General features: G+C 38.1%; 1 protein-coding gene across 8 annotated transcripts in view; it reads left to right on the forward strand.

The window, feature by feature from the left end:
• The window catches only part of LOC134545533 (protein N-terminal asparagine amidohydrolase), a 346,287-nt gene that overhangs the window by 243,978 nt on the left and 83,200 nt on the right, over nt 1-19,109 (forward strand). For 3 of the 8 annotated variants that reach the window (XM_063388613.1, XM_063388609.1, XM_063388616.1), the window contains one exon: nt 10,801-10,831. The exons of the other annotated variants lie outside the window; for them this stretch is intronic. The gene's annotated coding sequence lies outside the window, so the exon portion shown is untranslated. The remainder of the gene's footprint in view (nt 1-10,800; nt 10,832-19,109) is intronic. 8 annotated transcript variants of the gene reach the window in all.

Below are 19,109 nucleotides of genomic sequence, written 5' to 3' on the forward strand. Positions count from 1 at the left end.
CCACTTTATTTTAATTGCCCAACAAAAATACATCCCTCTTTCTATCTCTCTTTCTCTCTTTAAATCAGACTACGTGGAATGGAAAGAGGGGTAAAGTGCCCCAACAAAATTGCGTGACATAAAATAAACGTCAATGAGTGTAGTACATTAGGCGCAGGAGATCTCAAAACCTGTGACAGTTGAACGTACTCAAAACAAACACTAGTCCAGATTAGTAATTAGTTTCTGAATAACAGCTATAAAACTTCGAGCGTTTGAAAACTAATAATATTTATTTTATGAGGCATCACTTTACATTACTCAAAGGTGGTTCCATAGTTCGCCATGTTTTACGTGTATGAATTTTCACGCTGATCCACTATATTTTAATAAAATATCGTGTGTGCCCTTTGTGCTACTTCTCCAGCTAAGCCACGGTTTTTCTTAAGGGCTTTCGAGTCAATGACCAATTCTCGAATAAAAAAAATTTACAGGTCACAGGTATTCCATGTCGGTAGCCAACAAGCAGGGACAGTTGGCAGTTTCCCGAGTTCGTATAGGATTGTCAAATATATCCTAGAACGTCGCAAAACCCACATGTTTCCAGTACCTAGTTATATAGCTTGTGATGCAATGCAGAAGCAGCACAAAAAATACATGCATACCTACGTCAGATTTTTCTTTAAATACAAGCTTAGTTTATATTTTGTACCCGCGTAATATTAGGTACACGTCTTTAGGAGTGAACACCAATGCAAGATATGTCATTTAAAGAATATCTTGGTTCATGCGTTTACATGAAAGGCCTACTCCCTGTGATCTTCATTTAACTACATTAATGCGGTAGCTTAGCCAATAATATGGCTTGGGAGGGACTCCACTAAGTGAAGTTTTACAAAGGTCTTAAGTTCAGTTATATTCTCATTAGTTCAACTCAATCTGAATGTCCTCGGGCGAGGTCTTAGAACAAAATATATTTTTCTGTAAAAAATTTTCCTCATGCCTAGATCATGTTATCTACAAAGAATTTTTCTTTTTAAATCAAAATCTTGGGCTTAGAATACGTTGCGTGGCTTCTTGGTAGCAGTGGGTAGCTGCAAAACGTAGGTGAAATATTCGCCTTTGACGCGGCTAGGACCCATAGGCCAAGCAACTTCAAACAATGGCCGCAATAACCTGCATTATATATTTTAACATAATAAATTTGTGTGTGTTCCCATGCGAATAATCGCACGGTGATTATTTTGTCTTTATCACATCTTTTAATAAAACAGTTATCATTTATCGTGAAATATTTATTGATTGTGATAGAATAAATAAATATTATGTATGTGATACACATTAGTAGTATATTAGTAGAAGTGGGTGTTGATATAAATGGGAGCTCACCTCACATTATTGCACTTGGTTGTGAAAAATGGTGGTTTTATTGTTATATCCCCGGCTCCCGTCATTGTAGCGAGATAAATATATACCAAGTTTTAATTCTATTCATGAGCTTTTAAACACAAAAACTCCATCAAAATCGGTTCAGTAGTTTTTTAGTGATGCTCTAACAAACAAACAAAACAGACAGACAAGTTACAGTTTTATAATAGTACTAGTTTATAACCCGCTGTTTCGCTCGTGTAAATTCAGGATATTGCTTACATTGCACCACTCTCAATATTTTTGTGAATAATACCAACACTTTTAACTAAAAAAAATCGCATTGAATATCAGATATATGTAAGATTTCATTCATAACAGAGCTCTATAAGGTTGAAATTTATCATGTTGTAAGAAGTACCTCGAGAATCGACACAGTGTCCCGCCAGAGGCAGGGTCTACATGGATGGAATGGGGCTGACACAGGAACCGGCGGCCCTATCTGAGGGACAATGCATGAGGGGAGATGAGGTGTTTTATGAATGGCTGCGAAATTAACCAAAAAATCAGTTTCAATGTCCCGAAAATTTGGTGGGAAATTGACCCCCATCCAGCGAGGGGGTCCGATGGTACCCGAATAGATCGGAAGTACGTCGAAATCAACCTACTTCAATTTTCCCGACTTTAAAAAAAAATCGGGGGCAAATGACCTCCTCCCTGAAGACGAACGGGGTTAGGTCACCGAATGGCTTGGAAACACTACTAATCGAAAAGGAAATGATTTTTAAAATTTTCGATATTATGTGGCCTTAAACCCCCACCCCCACCCCAACATGAGGGGAGCAGTTGACTTGGGCAAATTTCTCACCATACCCCGACATCATGGATACACAGAAGCATAGGGTAAAGTTGCCTATTTCCGTGATATCCCTTATTCCGTGATATTTTTTTGTTTTGTCTCTCACGATCAAGCGAGTAGCAGTAGATAGTTGGGCCAGATCTCAAAATATAGCTCGCGATGTTCTCTTTCGTAGGGAAGAGGCGGCTCTTCGTTCGCGCGTTTTTTTTTTTCATATGGTGCACAGTTGTTTGAAGAGTGGGTACTATGAAGCAATTATACTCATCATTTATACAACAGTAGAGTGAATTTTGTAATGAAAACTTAAATATACATATAACTGCCTTACGCTTTTAAGGATTTAATTTTCAATGTTTAAGTGTAAACTGTATGTGTAGATTATTGTAGAGGGCTCGTTTTAAAAATATGTATTTGCTTTCCCGTTTCTCTTTTTTATTTCGTTTTTGGGCAAATAATTTGGAAGCACAAACTAAAGCATGGGAGTAACAAAATTATTTCATTGTTGAAGTATGTTTAATCAGTGCCTGTTTTTTCCTGAAACATGTAAATATATATATTTTTTAAATGTAGAACAGAATATTTCATTTATCATTCTCAAACTACAGACTGTTCATCAATTAAAGACACTTGATATCAGTTGTGTCCAAAATATATCCTTCAGTTTAGCTGTTTTTAGTTTTATTATAATAATAATTTTGTTTTAGTTGCTTTACAGTAAGTTTCTTATTTTACAGCCCGATAATGTGTTTATTTCAGTAGGTAGTCCTCGTTCAACAATGGGCAAAGAAAATGGTAAAACCTGTTGATCGTCTGGAAGTAGGAGGTCGAAGTGCTAAAACAAGCCCTGCAACTAGCTGTCAGAAAAGTTCTTCAGGAAGAGTGGACAGTCTAGAAGGCGTCCAAGCACTATAAAGTGCCGTGGTCGACATTTAAAGAAAACGTTATGAGGGCCAATGAACATCTTGATGGGAGGAGTGATTTTAATCTCGATGTGGTGTAAGTTGGTGTACCATTAGTGCTTGAATTATTTGATGTAGAATGTAAACTTGCTAAGTATGTTGAACGTATGGGGGTCATTGGTTTCGGATTGACTGTTTTTGAAATCAGGAAACTCGCGTATGAAATAGCCAAAAAAACACTGGTCAGCTGAAAGGTTTAATGCAGTTAAAGAATCTGCGGAAAATAAAGCGGTATAGGGGGTTGAAACGTTAAAAGGTTCAACTTCACTCTCAGGCGACCTGAAAACTTATCTAGTTATCGTGCATCATGTGTCAATCCTGTGTTAATACAGGAATATTACAATTCTCCAGAGAAAGTGCTGCTTGAACACGATCTTTTGGATTCGCCTCATAGAATTTGGAATTGCAATGAAACCGGACTTATGTTTGTAACATCTGGCAGAAATGTAGTGACTTGTGTTGTAGAAATACGATCACTGTGTTAGACTTGTAACACTTTATTTGGAGCATGTATTTTGTACTAAATATTAATTTTTGTGTGTAAATAGTACTTGGGACACAATTGTGACAGAATTGCATTTCTTGGATGTGTTTTATATATTTTTTCAATGTATCACGGAATTAGGATACCACTATCACGGAATAAAGGCACCTATCACGGAGTTAGGAATCCATGCTGTGTTAATTTTAGAAAATTATTATGTTGAACTGAGGTTATATAAATTATATACTACAGCATGTGTTAACTGGCTGTCAAATAAACTTTATATAAAAAAATTGTTACACCTATATAGTCTCCCAAGTAGTTCAGTAAATTCATTAGAAATAACTTATCACGGAATAAGGCAACCTTACCCTACATAGCGTGTGACACAAACACATGGTATAGCAACGGTCAACTCAACATGGGTCACCGAAAACCATTTTGAGTAGTCCGGTGGCGAACGAAAGCACATGTTAGATTCGAAGAGTGACCCAGTATACACTTTTTTGTTTGTTGAGAAAATGAACATTTCAGTGAAAATGGCCCGTACCCATTCTCCCGCGGATGGGGGAGGGGGAGGTTGTCCCACTAACGTTCGACTTCGTAAAACTCCTCTTAACTGCACTACAAAATCAATTTTCAGAGTCCCGAAAATTTCGGAGGCAATTGAACCCCCTCCCCCCCTTTTTTTTTCGAACACCTCCCCAACCGAGTCTTCACCCGAGGGGTGCGATTGTGCCCAAATATCTCGGGAGCACGTCAAAATCAACATACTTCAATTTTCCGGACTTGCGAAATATCTGGGGCAAATAAACTCCCTTCGTGTAAGGGGGAGGGGGTCGAATCCCGAGTACATTTTACACCGTGCCCCGGCCTCTTGGATCGGAAACACTCCAAATCGAAAGAGAAACTAATTTTGAAATTTTAGAAATATTGAGTGTAGACCTCTTGGTTGAAAAGGGGTGTTGGGGGGGGGGGAGGACTCTTCAACCGGTGAATTTCCCACCATGCCCTGGCCTCATGGATACACTAACAGCATAGTTACTGCACATAGCTCAAAGTAGTTTTTTTTTTGCCCATAGCTTGAAAGTAGCGGTTTTCTGCCCCTATGACCCTCCCACCCTCTCTCTTCAGGTTATAGTCATAAAATATTGTATTGTCATCCGAATTACATATACTAGCAAAGATTCAAATCGATACGGCAGAAGTAGGTTAAAATCGACTATCAAAATTTGATTACATGGTTAGTTACAAGTCAAGCTAATAAAAGTGTGTTAAAAAGATATCGCCTTGTTCATAATTCTTTATAGAACCTAAAATTTTAAATATCTTCGACGCCATGTTAGTTTCAACACAACCTAATCTTTCATTGCTGCGAAACTGCTCTCGTGTTCTAGAGAGATAAATATTTACAACTTTTTAAGTCTAATCATAAGCTTTTAAACACACAATGTTTCATACAGATCGGTCCAGAATTTTTGCGTGATACTCGAACAAAAAAAGACGTTACTGACGCCCGAAGCGATAACGCGTTTAAAATTTCAGGCAACGCCATCTTTTGAGAAAATTCAAAATTAAACTGTCATTAGTGTCGTTAGTTCGCTAGACGCCGCGAGCTTCACTAAACGGACAGGTCTCGCTAAGGAGAAGGATAGCAATTATCTATGCAAAAATGTGGTTTTCATGTCATATCTCCGGCTCCTGTCATCGTAGCCAGATAAAACATATACTAGTTTTTAAGTCAAAAAATAAGCTTTTAAACACAAAATGTTCATCAAAATCGGCACATTAATTTTAGCTTTATGCTCGAACAAACAAACAGACAAATACAGTTTTATAATATTAATATAGATAGGTAACAGAAATACGCATTTTTTCACTTCCTCTAAGAGTTTCGCGTGTTACGTGTTCAATTGTGTTTGGTATTTACTTGTTTATTTATTTATTTGTGATCGTCTTTATTGGTGGCGAAGTTAAGGCGATACGCCTTTTCTTACACTTAACCACGTTTTCTTCTATTGCATAGTACATTAACATAAACATAGTATATGATAAAATAGGTAAAAATATAGAAAGCATAATTAATCTTTAACTAAATGTTAAAAAATAAGAGGTAACCATTACAAAATTCAACATAAAAACTAATTGACATTTTATTAAAAATTAAGCATAGACGAACACGTGCTGGAAACTATTTAACACTTAGAAGACCCGGCGTTGCCGAAACAAGATAATAATAAGTAGTATTACAAATTAAAATCAGTCGCTCGGGCATTCACACACCGATTCAAACAGCAGGTAAGCCGCGAAGTGATCATGGTAAGTAGGTGTTCGCAAGGTTTTTTTCCTTCAGTCTGTGCTTGAAATTAGCTAGGTTTTTGTACAATCCAAGTGTTCTATTTATTTAGTTATAGTTTCAGGAGTGGTTTACGTTTCGCCACGCAGCTGCATTGAGGACGCCTTTGATATCTAGGTTATAAAGAACGTGAAGTTGTCTCAGGGTCAACAATGCGAAGCCTCTTTCTCAGCCACGTCCCTGAGTGAAAACAGAACCCCTCACATTCTTCACCCCCGCGAACCTCACAGCACGTTGTTTGTCCCCACATCCCCACATCATTATGCTCCCATTGAGACGGGCCAGACCAGGGCCTGCTTGCACAGTTGCTAGACCCTACAATTGGTCGTAAATTAGAGAAGACGCAGCTAACGCGCGCGCCCTCAGTAAACGAGGAAACCTCTTTTTTTTTAATGTGTGTCAGACTGCATAGCAGTCCCCCGCGATTTTCACTTCTTGCGGCTGCAGATTGCTAACAAGCTGCCAGAATTAAGAAAAAAAAATTTTCTTTTTTATGTAGATTAAAAAACAAAATAGCGCGAAGACTTTCCATTCTGCACTTTAAATTTTAAACTGTGAAAATTGCTGTGAATCAGTTTACTTTTTTAAAAATCATTAAAAGTATCAAATTGTGATTTTTAAAAATACCATGATAAGTTTCTTCTTTCAATCTCCAGTCATATCTTTCTTTTAAAACAGTATTGTACTGCCAATGCCCTTTAAAGGGCTCCGCCTACCTGGGCGCACATACGGTGTGCAGAGCTTCAGGAAAAACAACGCGATTTCAAACTGCTCAAGATATCCGAGTGGGATCTGCTTACGAAAATCAACTAAAAACGCGCTGAGGTTGGTTTAGTTGTTCTGTTTTCGTACTTCGTTTTTCGAACTGTATTTTTAGGAGGGTGGCATGAAAATCCTGGTACAGATGCTTGAAAGCACTCAAGGAACATGCATTTCACCTTTATCTTCGTGTATCCGCAAAAAAAAAAAAAGGTCGAGAAGACTCCGAGCCAGTTCAGAACCTTGCGCTTGCCGCGTTAAAAGCACCAGCGAGCGTAGCACCTACGATCCCGCCTGGTTTTCAAATTAAAATCCTGGACACAAGATGAATCCAGTTCACCAAAGTTAGCCTAGTTAACGCACCATACTCAAAACTGCACGGATCGAAATGAAATATTGGTTGGCTTTGCCGCGAGCACTTGGTGACTGGCCGTTGTACATGTTTAGTCTGAATTCGATCGAGAGACTTAGGCTGTAGCTTCATCACGACAAAATCAGTGGATACCACTTATGGTCTAAAGTGATTTCAAAGGCTAGTACTTTGAAGTAGGAACTGAAGAACTTTTTTCAAGTAAATGATAGAGAAAGCATTTAAGATGGCACACTGATCGTCTGAATTGTGTGCAACCATAGCAATTTTTTTTTGTGTGTTGTGTTAATACCCCTAATTATTTAAATGAAGTAATTTTGCGACAACTATATAATTCTCGTTGGTTGTAGAAGAACTTCATTCAAAGAAACATAATCCAGACGCTCCTTATTCTGTCTTAAATACTTTTTTATTCTGTTATTTACAATTTAAATGTTGTTTAGCCCCAACTTCAAGAACGCATACTAGTCTTGGGAATAGCTTTAGACCACAAGTCACATAGAGGTTTTCCATTTATTTTGTCGTGCACATGTCGGTCTAATCGCCCTGTATTTGTTCCTGAATCGCTATAAATGTAGGTGAAAAGATCCAGCTGATTAGTTTCGTAGCTCCGGAGGAAGCAGATCGTGGATGACGTGGCAACACGCCCGTGTCCCGCTCGTCGTGGGTTTGAATCCTCGTTTGTAGGGCGAGGAATGTTTCACTTGGTGCCTTGTAGGTTCTAGTCTGTTGGTATTGTCTGCGCCATGCAACTTGTCTCGAATTCGACAGTTCTCAGAAGTAGTAGCAGCGGTACCCTTTGCGCAACTGTCCCTTGCAAAGCAACACACGAAGTCAAAGTTGCTTGGCTTCTGGTTTCTAGCCGCGTCCGTCGAAAGCGACGATTTCATCGTTGTTTCGGTCGACCTTGTAGAGTCGGAATCCTCAGGGTAGCATTAATCTACTAGTAGGTATTTAAATTGCATGCTAATAACAATTCAATTCTTCCTTTTCCCATGAATGTTTATATTTTTCACAGACAACTAGAAAAAAACAAGAAGAGTGAAATTGAAAAGGGGCTCCGAAGCCGCACTTCAATACACTTTATCGATATTTGCAACGTCTTTTACTATTGACTTTTATTGGTGAAAGAAGCTCGTTCCAGACCTAGTGAGGAAACACGTGCTGCTGTACAGAATGTCCTTGATTCGTGCTAAAATTAACTATGTAATACAATTTTTTTCTTCCAATCATAAACGTAAATGGAGATAACAGTTCAATGCAGACAGCTTTGGCGCAAATATTTTTCGGGTTGAACCATTAGTTTCGAAACACGCTTGACACGAAGAACTTGGCGGGTCGTGAGTGGTCGTGAATTGTCCGTTGGGCTCTCAGAGCGTGCGTGTTGTATGTGCAGTTGCTATCCCGCCTGAAGCCTGTTGTTTGTGTCCGCGGCAAGTTTTTCCTTGATGCGGTACAGGTTTCCTCCCGGCATGCCGTGCGCGGGCGTTCCGCCGTGGCCCTCGGAGCCGCGGGCGTGTGCCGTGTAGTTCCGTCCCTGCGCTCTGTCTCACTGTCAGACTGTCGCTTCCAACACCGTCCAGTGTGTTGCGTCGAATAAAGGTGGACGGTTATGACGTCACCAGAAACCTCACTAGCGCAGCCATGTTTCTTTGACGAGTCGGATGCTCGAGTTTCCACCAAACATTTTGCATAAAGGAAGGGTTCTAAAATATGTTGGATGTTGGTTGCAATCGGCCAATCAAAATCGTGCCTATCGAAAAATGAAGTGATGTCCGATTCCGTCACCACAACGCAACTTTTAAATGGCGAAAAATAAATGGACGATTTAAGAGGTTATCAAAATGAAGTAACTGAAATAATGATGTTATTTATGTCGTATGCGAGATAATTGTATGTATAAAAAAGAAGGAATATTATATTTTGTACCGAATATTATTTACAGTTATTTTATATATATTTTAATAATTTATAAACTCACAAATAGCGTAGGTAACAAGTTCAAAAAATTCCACCCAGCACTGTGTTGCGTTATTTAGTTTCAAAATGCGATTAAAAATAAAAAAATTGTTAGTTGAGATAGTAACTTTGATAGTGTGATACGATTAAAAATATAGTTGTATAATGCCGATAAACTTCGACACCTTTTGACCGATCGCCGTGAAAGTTGGCACATCGAAGTGTTTTTTGATGGAAAAGATTTTTATGCTATCCATTTTTTTTTGTAACTCGCCGCTAGATGGCGCTGCAGCGCATCAACTACTTATAAACCGTTCAGCCGATAGCCATGGGTAAACAGAAAATCATAGGTCATGGATATAAGTACAAACAGTAATTTTTGTGTCATTTCTGTATGTCAACCACAATGTCATATAGCGTTATTCATTCTGCTTTCACTCGCGGACAATATATCACCCTGTGTTCAACCCGGGCAACGCCGGTTCCTGCAACCAGTAAATTATATAATAATACACATTTAAACAAACTTTAAAGTTTTTTTTTCCATTACAAAATATAGGTAGGCTCGCAACTGCAAGTTACGATTTTCATGTCATTTTCTCAACAAAAAAAGTTAAGCTGTGATAGTATTGATTTAGGTGTGCGATATACAAAATGAATCCGGATTCGACCGAAATAACTTTGGTTGTAGGTTCCTGGTGAACAAGTAAGTTGGAAAAACATGTACGGTTTAGGTTCTAAAGTGCGTTCCTAGTTTGGCATGCGGCTTTAAACTTAGATCTGAAAAACTGCTTTATTGTAAATAATAGAGACAAGTATTCAAGACAGAACACTGAGCGTCTGGATACAATTTTAATTCAACGCGTCTCTATAACTAAAGTAAAGCTTGTTGCTGTTTTGAAATTATTTCTTTTTCATAATTAGGGGGTGATATATTTTTTCCTCATCCATTTTTGTGACTTTTGTTTTACGATAGCGGCAATATTTTGCGGTGGATACAGAAATAATTTAAGCTAAACATTATCCCGACACTAAGTATTCCATCTTGAATACTTTGTGTATTGTTTATAAATATAAATAGTGGTTCAGCTTCAACTTCAAAAGCGTATAACAGCCTTGGAAGCATAAGTCGTGTCAATATTTTCATCGTAGTTGTTTGTGACGAACCTGCAGCTGAAGTCTGTCGGTCTAGTTCTGACTCGTGAGTGTTTAGTAAAGCATAGCGAATTGTTGAACTGATGTTATATGTCGTTGGATGCAGTAAATATTATTTCCCGATAAATAATTAATGTTAAATAATATTTTAATTTTTAAGAATTACTGCGGCAGTAATGATGTTGACAGAGAGTAAAAATTAGGGGGGGGGGGGGGCGCTTGCCCCGGGCGCCGGGTTTGAGGGAGCAGTAAAACTGTGAAATACAAAATACGAATACAAAAAATAATAATAAATCAATATAGGTATACTAAGTGACTAAAAACTGTATGTACGTCCTTATTACCAAAGTTTATACGTATATATTCTTATCATTACTTTTTTTTTACTTTACCTTGAATATGTGTAGCATTTAGATAGGATAACAGTAAAAGTAAGTTTAGATTGTCTACTTTGTAAAATAATTTTTAAATATTAGGGTTTCTGTTATTTATCATTGTTATTATTTGTGTGGCCAGTAAACCATTGTCACGATATTATTTCTTTGTTTACAGTGCGTGAAATAAAACTTATACTTGAACGTTGGTGAGTACATGATTATGAAAATATTTTGTTTCAAATTTGGCATGTAATGTACACGGATGCAAAACAACTGGTACGCTTACTGATGTTGCTAATCACAATATCTGCCCCGTCGAAGGAAAACCTAGATCCGTCCCTGGTTATCAACAGTCTCAGAAAATCCACTAACATTAATTATCTGCTTCTTAACGTACGCAAATGTTTTAATACCGGAAGTGAAAGAAGTAATTACGAAAACATTTTCTTTAAATCAAGGATGACCACTATCTGCAAAGGCCCGTGTGGCAGAATTTCGATTGTGCTAGGTAGTTGTGAGATCGACCTTTCCAATCATATCGTCTGCAACACGACCTCGATACCTAACAACATGGACGTCCAAATAATACGTAGCTGGTTGCTGCCCTATAAGGAAACTGACCCTGCTTGCACCGTAACGCCTATTTAGTATAAGAGGTGTGCAGGTATAAACATCGAATGGACCTTAAATAGCTATTAATAAGGAAAGAGGCCTTGGGAGGGAATAATGAATGGGCCTCGAAAAAAACCTACTTCATCCTTCAAGTGTATTTCCGTTTAACTGGGCGATTAGTATTTAAGGCAATAAAATACCGAAATACAGATTTTTAATTATGTTATTTAACGAGAGATTAAATTTTTAAGACCCCCTCTTACCTGAGCACACATTCGGCAGCGCTACAGAAGAAACTACATAATTCGAAACTGCTCAAGGTATCATAGTGGCGTCTGTTTGCGAAAAGCATTTAAGAATACGTTGAAGGCGGATGAGTAGTTCTATTTCCGTATTATGTTTTAAACTGTTTTTTAAGAGAGTGAAAATGTATAAAATGCATGATTTCAGAATAATTTTTAGGAATGAAACTCCCTGTACAGATTCTTGAAAGCGTTCAAGGGACTTGCATTACACCTCTATCTTAATTTCTCCACCATATAATATCATGGTTAGGCCTACTAGTCAAATCTCATAGTTACCCTACGCACGAAGAGAAGAGTCTTGTGCTTAGAGTCGATACCGCTCTAGAAGCACCAGGGAGCGCCGCACTTATCATCCTGCCTCACTAATTTATCACTACTCTCTGTTAATTTTACTTAAATAAATACACAAACGATGAAAATGCAAATTTTTACTACCAATTAAAATGTTTTGTTTTCCATCGTGCACATTAATAAATCTTTAAGTAATAGAAATACCACTTTCTTAAAATCTTGAACTAGTGCTATATGATTAATAATTTAATGTAAATATCATGGATTTATGTCAATATGCATATATATTTTTGCAGTTACTGGGTAGTTGTAAATTTATTATGCACTTTTACAGTGACATAAGTATGTGTATACAACTACAATGTATTGAAAAAAATATGGCATTGATTACTTTGACAATTGTACTATGTATGATTTCATATATACATACGAATATCTATCTTATCACGTTAGTATTTAAAATAAAATTTCTTTATTCGTTTATATTAATTAAAGCTTGAATAACAATATGGTTACATAGAAACATTTGTGTAAAACCACACATATTTTACTTGTTTTTAAGATTTACACGACAAAAATGTAAAACTAATAAACTTTCGAGTAGTAGGAATGGCCGATTTTGGGACTATGGGCTGATGGCTTCAGCTTGCTAATCATGAGGATTCGGCTGTGTTTGGACGTGTCCATCGCTCGATGCCTAGGATCGGGAGCTCGTCCAACATCTTCGGTAACATTCCTCTTTTAAATCCTCAATCCTGCCAGATGGTTCACTGCTTGTGAACTAAAGTATGAGTGTATCGCCTGCGAGTAACTCTACCGTCGTCAGGCAATGACTACTGCAATAGTAAAAATCGCTTTATGTTAGACCTTATGAAGGTTTATTCAAATATTGACTAAGTTAAAAATGCCATAGAAGTAGGTGGATTCGAGTCCTCGACCTTAAGGTATGCAGTACGGAGGTGCGCCCTTGACCGCATAGCCATCTTGCCAATTTATAGGTATGCAACCAGTTAAAATTCTTTCCGAACTCGTGAAATATTTCTTATGTTTAGATTACACAGCCAACATGTGTTCCCGTTATAGTAAACTGACTACAGCATTAAAGATTTATATACAGTTTATTTTTTTAATTTATTTAATAAAAGTTTTTATATAATTGAGACTTAACTAAAATCGCGAGTCGGATACAACCAATAGTTATTTTGGTGATCTTGACCTTCCAAATCTCCTCAAAAATTCCTCAAAAAGGCACAAATTTTCCTATTTCGAAGGAGAAAAACTCGTTTGAGAGAAAAATTTTACATTTTTGTTCACCAAAACTGTCGGAGGATTTAAATTTTCGCGAAGCAGCTTCAACTCCTGCCTCTGAAGCTCGGCCTTGACCTCAGCTGATATTTGACTATCAGAACACATTTGACACCTTGGCCAAATGTTACCTTATATGTAAAAAAAAAACTAACATTATTTAAAATTCATTACAAATAAATAATAAAAAACGCACTTACACCATATAGTTTGCAGTCCACAGTTTTGAACCTATCAATGTCGAAAATTTATTATTTTATATATAGTTTTAAAAAATTCACAACATTTTAGTTAATTTTTTTAAATTTATTAAAAAAAAATGTCACGGACTTGGTAGTTATCGGTTCAATTCCTGAATAAGAAGTTGAAGTCTTAAGGTAGAAATCTAGCCAACAACACAAATATTAAATTTTTAGCAAACATTTTCTATTTCCGTTTTAATGAGCATTTCAATCACCATCACTACGGACAAGAACTACATACAAGGCAGCTGTCCGGCTCAATAAATTTGTTACTCGATGTAATTACCCCTATCGTGGAGGCTATGTTACATAGTTTAAATTTAAGACTACTACAATACCGACATTGGGGGTATGGGGCCTTCTTTTTTTATACTAGGTATGCTTTTCAGCCAATTAATGTCCAATGTCAAGCATATGAACTAAACGTCTCCAAACCACCACAAAGACTTCTTTGTCAATACTTGGCATGCAATATGTCCAATTAAAATACAATGGCAGTATATAGCCCAAGCTTCTCCTAACGAAGTGGCCTGCTGTTCGGAATTACTCAACAGCCTTTACTCTTACTAAATTACCAATTACGAGAATATAAGTGTCTTCGAACTGCTAGGCTTACAGTAGCCAGATGGGGCAACATTCGATTATGATTGACCAGTATTCTTTAGTTATGAAATATGTAAACTTTCAGTCAGCATGTAGCTAAATTCGTTGAGAGAAACGGAACTACTTAGACAATATTATTGCGGATGGAATATTAGCTCTGTTTTATTGAAATTCTTATTTATGCTTTGTATTTCAATATAAACTCTCAGTATGCATCTGACTTTAGTCCAGAATCTAATATGAATTCCAGATCGTTGCCTGCAGCGGTATCGAAAAGTCACCGGAGTTGGCTACAACTGTAGTCAGGCTACAAACGGGACGAGGCAAGTAGGGCATGTTGCTATTAAGGGATGTGACCAAAGCCAAGCACTAGGCAAAACTAGTACTAGGCAAAACGTACATGAGGCAGCTGGGCAAGAAGTAATTTGGAAACGAGGCATGCAGGATATGACGTAACCAGTGCACGAAGCAAGCAAGGCACAAGGGAATCTAGGTTCTATGCAGGCCGGTCACTTCGTCCAAGTTAGGCACGAGGCAAGCAAGGCACTTGAGGAATGTACATCCAAATGTGCGTCCAATACGTTGAATGTGCGTCCAAATTTGTGTAATTTTTTTATAGATGTATATGCATTTTGTTAAATAAGTATCCTTTTTGATGAATTTAGGCCAAACATGCGTCCATTTTTGACGAATGTGTGTCATTTTATGAATGTGCATCCTTTTTGATTAATGTTGTCGAATTGTGCGTCCTTTTTGATTCATTTATGACCTTTTCGATGAATTTGCGTCCACATGTGTGTAATTTTGGATGAATTTGTGTCCTATTGAACTATTTATCCAAATTTTTGGCATATCAAGGTATAATAATCTCTCCCAGAATTTTTTACTTTGTTGCAACCGCATATTTACTAACAGGCTCTATTCTGTTAAGCACTGCGAGGAAATAACTTTTATTTTCACGCGGGCGACCACAACTGTCTTGATAATCACACCAGTTCACAAGTGTTGACTTTAACAAGTAGCCAAATCTAAGTCCTATGCCATTTCAAATCAAAAACTGTAGCAGGGAAGCTTAATTGCAAGCGGTATCAAAATATTTGAAATTTCAAGATGGCGAGGCCGAGTAGTTAACCTTCTGTCCAGATTCCACAGGTTTGGAACACATGAATCTCAGTATTTTATTACTTCTTATTGTCCTTCGGAGTACACATTCTAACCTGTCTCTGTTGGTTTCCTATCATAATAGTGAAGATACTTCCCATGAATCCATGACCAGCGCACGTTTATTAATCCTTAACCATACGCAGACACACTCATAGCCACATAGTCACAAATGTAATATATTTCCGCTAGCGAGTCTTTGTTACGTTGCGGACGAAACTTTTGTCCACGACTGTACTGCCGTGAACAAAAAGTAGTTGGTGGGTGAGGAGGGGAGAGGGTTTAACGTACCTACGTGTGTTCAGTTGGCCCACCCACTACCACTCACCTCTTCTGGTTATTTCCCATGCGAGGTTTACCATTCAAAGGCGTGAATGCTAATGCATATTTATTCGTAGGCCGTCTTGAAAGAAGAGACGGTTTGGCCGGCAGGAGGGAGGGGCGGGCTCCGCCGCGCCATACATCACAGCGGGCCGCGTTGTGCGAGAGGGAGGCCAAACAGCGGAACGCCATTAGGAGGCGCTGGCAGCGCCGTTGTCTCGCGGACACTCCGTGCAGGCGCGGCGCGACACAGCCAGGCCTTGCCCCCGCTCCCGGTCTTACCACACGCCCGGTGCACACACGGAACGGAATAATAATAAAAAATAAATGACACAGACCGTTCCAACCAAACCAAACTGACAATCACTGCGCAGAACAGGCCAACTGCGCAGTCAATATCCTAGTTAATGCCCCCAGCTCGCTGAAAAATTAAATAAACTGCCAGGAATTTATTTTTTAAATAACTTTAAGCTTCCAAGTTTTTCAAACATCATGTTTAGTATTTTAACCAAAGTTTTTAGCTGCCCAGTGTCCTTGAATAATAACCCCCTCCTCCTTCCTCATAACCTAACCTTATTTAGCCTCAACCCTGAAGATTATGGGCGACATTCCGTCGTGTGGGTAAATGGTGACCACTGTTGCCGGATTCGTACTACTCGGCTTGTTAACATTAAAAGTTTTGCTTGTATACAATCGCTAGTCGTAATAAGTTTTAATGTATTTTTTTATCATGCTGAAAATTGCCAGACTACCTATACTTAAATGATATAAACTAAATAATAACAAAAACCGGTTAAAAACAAGACGGAGTCTTTCAATTACATCTCCTTATAAATTAAAGCAAATGGAAATAATTAACAGATTATGCTCTTGATGAAATACACCAGAAAAATGTATTTCCACAATTTACATTCCAAAATTTACCTTACAAAATACCATTTTCTCCATTTCATTAAACAAGTGTTCATTTCACTACAAAGTTGCGTGTGGAACCCCTGCGGCGCACGGCGTGCATCTGGCAACAGGGCGCAGCGCTAATACACACCGCAGCAGGGTGAGACGGGCGCGGCCCGCCCCAGCCAGCACGGTCCGCTGCTCCCAGCGTTGTAGCGCCTCCCAGTCGCGTCGGGGGAGTAACGTCACGACGACGGCACGGGAAACCCCACTAGCGCGGCCATGTTTGACTTTCGTTCACACGAGAAAAAAAAATTGTAGATATGACTGCTTCCAAAATAATTTGGATGTTTGATTGCATCAACCAATCAGAATAGAGCGCAGCGAAAACGTAAATGGCATGCGTTTACGTCCCAAAGAATTTTTAAAATTTGGATGTAAACATAAAATAAATGAAATAATTTTAATAAGAATGACGCATGTAAAATAATGGTTTAAAAGAAAATAACCTGCACAACTTTTATTACGTAACGAGCATTAGTGTAAATTTAATTTACATGTGTTTTAAAAGTTAAGAAATTCACAAAAATCGTAAAATATTAAAAATCTTTATGCAGCATTGTTATTTTTATTTAAAATTTAAAACGAGGTTTTAAAATTGAAAAGTTTGCTCTAGCTCAGTTCTATAGTAAATTTGATAGTATGATAGGATTAAAAACATGTTTGATGTTCTATGTCCAACAATATTTGATGGATGAATTCCAAACCACATTCCAGCCAATATTATCCTCAAAACGTTGTTTTTAAATACAACTTGAAGCGTAAATTTGACATTGTGACCAAGGGCGGCTGCAGAAAAACTTTTCTGGAGGGGCTGTCGTACCAAGAAGGGGAAAAAAAACATTAAATAAGTTAGAGATTGGCCTAAATTTTTTAATAAAACTTTTCATGAAATAAAAGTTTAGCTCGTGATGTATCGTACGAGGTGTGATGAAAAAAAATATTGTGAATGAATTCGTATAGCAGCAACTGCTGATGTTACATCTATTTGAAGTAATAAGCCCAAAAGTCTGATAATTTGAGATAGTCATTGTCAAAATTGAACAAGTTGTGAATTATCAGTCGGCTTCCAGAGTCGAAAGAGTGAGTTATTGTTTACCGTGTCTGTATCGCATCATGGATAGCGACCCAAACATTCATCTGGCCTCAGGATAGGATTCAAAGACATAGGTGTGTTCAACCCATGGTTGTTTTCTTTCCCATTGGTTGATTTCTTAGCGAAAACTTTTTTTCCCCTTGCTAATTGGCACTACCTGATTCGCTTACTTCTATCCTAGCTGGGCATCATTAGCTCACGGTCGTAGAGGGTCGTTTCCAAATAACTGCTGTCCAATCATGAACACTGTATGAGAGTATGAAGGTTCGCATTCTAACTACCGACTAAATGAATGCGCAAAATTTTCGTATCTCTAATCATGAAATTTGAACAACGCGTTAACATTAAGTTTTGTTTGCGAAACGGAGACCAGAGAAAATGGGTCAATTGCTTCCTCGTTCATCACGACATCGCACCGTGCCACACCTCGCTCCTTTTTTGGCCGAACAATTCCACATCAAAAAATCCTTCCAATCATGTAATCAACACTGGGATAGGTGCGCAGCGCTAGCCAAGGAGAGGATTTTGAAGGAGATTAGTGCAACCTTATAACTTTGTTCGTAATAAAATTATATCGTATTTTTGATCTCATATCGTAGTTAGGCAATCATAAATATACCCTCTGAAATAAAATAACAAAAATGAGGGTTCGGGAGGGGCTATCGTCCTACTGCATTAGGCTTCAGTTTATCTGGAGGACTCAACTAAAGTATCGAATCTCAAGATTCCCATGTATTTATCCTATCCCATGAGCGAGTGTACACTTCTTTGACAGATGATTATTCCCGTAATTAAAATAAAGTAATCTTCTTTTCCAAAGAACTAGGCTAGCCAACCATTTACGTACCAGTATTTTTATCAGGCACGATGGAAGAAGAATAGTCAGCTATAAAAAAAGTTTCTTGTTAGAAAAGTGCACTCGTTCGTCTATTGTATACACTATTACCAGCTGAAATCGCTTTATTATTTTGTATCAGTCGATATTGCAAAGGTTTTTACACTTAAATGAACCCTATCAATGGATCATGAGTAGGGCAATGGTCCCCTTTCATTGGATCATGAGTAGGGCCATGTCCCCTTATCATTGGATCATGAGTAGGGCTACGTACCTTTATCATTGTATTTTGAGTAGGGCTATGTCCCTTTATCATTGTATTTTGAGTAGGGCCATGTCTCCGTGAGTAGGGCCATGACCCCTTATCAATGGATCATGAGTAGGGCCATTCCACCTTATCATTGAATCATTAGTAGGACCACATTACCTTATCATTGAATCGTGAGTAGGATCATGTCCCAGTATCATTGAATCATGAGTAGGGTCATGTCCCAGTATCATTGAATCATGAGTAGGGTCATGCATTTTCGCGAAATATTTCGGGACCAGTTGTGTGTTAAGCAGTGTAGCACCTTGTGTTTCGTAACTTGTTGAGTTTCTTTCATTTTCGTGTCTACTGTCGGCACTCGAAGCACAGCAACAATGTGAGGAAGCAAACATGCCATGACTGGTCTGGCCAAATAAGACAATGCTTCTATTGCAAACGGCCGCCATTTACAAGTAAACATTCACTAGCGCATTTAAGTCTAAAGAGCGTTT

The sequence above is a fragment of the Bacillus rossius genome, chromosome 1 (assembly GCF_032445375.1).
Source record: "Bacillus rossius redtenbacheri isolate Brsri chromosome 1, Brsri_v3, whole genome shotgun sequence".
Lineage (NCBI taxonomy): Eukaryota > Metazoa > Arthropoda > Insecta > Phasmatodea > Bacillidae > Bacillus > Bacillus rossius.